Genomic DNA, 2965 nt, shown 5'->3' on the forward strand with positions numbered 1-2965 from the left:
TAGGAGGAATTTAAGAGGTATTAGTGAAGTTGTTCAACCCACTAGTGAGTTCATCAACCCTTTCGCAATAGAAGGAGAGGAGAACCCATTACACAATACCCCACAAAATCCACCTACAATGCCTAAATTCTCGTCACACTCCGTACCCACCGAGGAGAATCTACCAAATGGTACTCCTACACCGCAACATCTAACCGGAAATTTTATTGCCAAGTCCGCCTTCATCCAATTAGTTGAGAGGAGCCAATTTGGGGGGATGCCTAGTGAAGACCCTCATTCTCATATGGAAACCTTTTGCGACTATTGTGATGCAATCTCTCAAACGGGCGTGACTCAAGACCAAATTAGATGGGTCTTATTTCCTTTTTCTCTAATCGGCACCGCGAAGCAATGGTTGAAGGGCCTTGATAAGGCCACCCTCGGAATAGATTCTTGGAAGAAGTTGGCTCTAGCTTTCTACAAAACATTCTACCCACCGGAAAAGACTAACATGCTAAGAGCTCAAATTACGGGTTTTAAGCAAAGGGATGAAGAATCTTTGTATGAAGCTTGGGAGCGGTTCAAGGGAATTTGTCGCTCATGTCCTCACCATAGACTTAGCGAATGGTTTTTGGTACAACAATTTTGGAATGGTTTATATGAAGATTCTAGGAACATTCTCAATATGGGATCAAATGGAATGTTCACCGAAGTTGATGACAATCAAACATGGAACAAGATTGAGGAAATGGCGGTCCATAACTCACAATATAGTAGACCTCGCAAGGCTACTAGAGGAGGAAAGCATGAAGTGGACTCCGTTACTCAATTGGGTGCTCAACTTAGTGCTCACATTGACAATCAACTTGAAGTTTGAACAAGCTATGGCTAGACTTGAAGAAAACTCAAAATCATCAAAGCATCATGTTAATGCCATGGCGGCATCCTCATCAATCCCAAGTGGGATATGTGAGAATTGTGGAACTTTGGGACATGACCAAAGTGAATGTAGGGAAACAAATGAACAAGTGAATGCTTTCCAAGCATACAAGAGTGGTACCCCTTATTCCAACTTTTACAATGAAAACACCAAATTCCATCCAAATCTCTCATACAAAAGCCAAAATGTTCAAAACCCTCAAACAACATACACTCCACCACCTATGAGAAACCAAAATCAAAGACCCTTTTACAATCAAAACCAAGGTTACCAAAATCAAAATCCATACAATCACCAAAATGACCAAGGTTTTGATGTCCAAAAAGCGGTCCTCCAAATGCAAAAGAATCAACAAGAATTTTTCACTCAAATGCAAAAAGATAGCCAAGCAAAGGAAACCACCATCAACAACATTCTAGCTCACACCAAGATGTTGGAAACACAATTGACTCAACTAGCATCTTCAAGCTCACAAAGACAAAAGGGGCAATTACCACCTCAAAGTTATCCCCCTAGACATGAAACGGTTAGTGCCATTCACTTGAGAAGTGGTACAAGGTATGAAGCACCAAGGAAGCAAGTTGAGGATGAAGTTGTGGAAGCTAATGAAAAGGAAGAAATTGTGCAAAGCTCCAAAAATGGAGAATCATCAAAAGAAGAAAGTTCAAAGAAAAATGAAGACAAGGTCAAGGAGAAGGAGCCCATCGTGATTAGACTTCCTTTTCCCAGTCGTCAAGCCAAGCCCAAATTTGATGATCAACTTGGAAAGTTCATGGAAATTGTGAAGAATTTGGAAGTCTCAATTCCTTTCACGGAATTAATCAATCACGTGCCGGCCTATGCGAAATACATGAAAGATATCCTCACAAAGAAGAAGTCGATCCGGAAGCTTGAGACTATCGCCTTCACTAAGGTGAGTAGTGCAATACTTCAAGGGAGTTCACCTCCAAAGTTAAAGGATCCGGGAAGCTTCTCAATACCGTGTACCATTGGCGACACGATGATCAACAAAGCCTTATGTGATCTAGGGGCTAGTGTGAGTGTCATGCCGTACTCGGTGAGTAAAAGGTTGGGGATGGGAGAGCTTAAATGCACCAACATCACACTCCAAATGGCCGATAGATCGACGAAGACACCATTAGGGATATGGAAAGATGTCCCCGTGCGAATTGGGAAGTTTTTCATCCCGGTGGACTTTGTCATTGTTGATATGGAGGAAGATTCCAACATTCCAATCATTCTAGGAAGACATTTCCTACACACCGCGGGTGCGGTGATTGATGTGAAACATGGTGAGCTCACTCTAGAAGTGGGAGATGAAAGCATAACTTTTAATCTTGACAAGACTATGAGAGCTCCTCGTTTGCATGAACCATGTTTCATGATTGATCATTATAGCCGAAAGGAAGAAATCGGAACTCCAATGGAAGAAGAAAATTGAAGATGCTCCATTCAAAGAGCAAGTGAATTGTGACAAGGAGAGCTTGCAAAGCTCATCAAAATCAACCAAGGAAGAAGAGAATGGCCTCATTGGCCAAGAGAAGAAATTGGGAGAGTTGTCTCCATCAAATCAAGAGATTTTCAATGATCAACTTAATGAAGTTTGTGGTCTTTGGGACAACGAATTTGAAGGGATTTTTAATCCCTACATTGGTAATGCCATCGATCAAGACCGACAACAAGGGCCAAGGTCTATTGAAGACCTCTACCATGATAATGAACAAGCTTTCGATTACTTTTTCAAGGTGTTGAGCAACATCAACAACACCTTGGACATGCCCCCTTGACATCTCATCAAGAATGAGAGTTTGATGCAGTCCTCCCTAAACCACCACTTGTAAATATTTCTAACTCCCTAACTTACATTTCAATTCTTGTATTGCATTTTTGTCATCTTTGGATTTTTATTTACTTTGATCAAGATAATTGTCATGTTTGAGAGAAGTGAGGGAGGGACTAACAATTTCAATTGATGTGTAGTGCTTTACCTTAGTGTGGGGATGACAATTGCCTAGGCTATCCATGCCTTAGTAGTGCCCCCACAAT

The 2965-nt window shown here is 41.4% G+C and overlaps 1 non-coding gene across 1 annotated transcript; it reads right to left on the reverse strand.

Moving 5' to 3' along the window:
• Positions 1-490: 490 nt before the first annotated feature.
• On the reverse strand, positions 491-597 carry LOC141609683 (small nucleolar RNA R71). Its single transcript, XR_012527603.1, has one exon. It is a non-coding gene; the product is annotated as a small nucleolar RNA R71 (small nucleolar RNA).
• Between the last annotated feature and the right edge of the window lie 2368 nt (positions 598-2965).

Source organism: Silene latifolia, chromosome 10 (assembly GCF_048544455.1).
Source record: "Silene latifolia isolate original U9 population chromosome 10, ASM4854445v1, whole genome shotgun sequence".
Taxonomy (NCBI): domain Eukaryota; kingdom Viridiplantae; phylum Streptophyta; class Magnoliopsida; order Caryophyllales; family Caryophyllaceae; genus Silene; species Silene latifolia.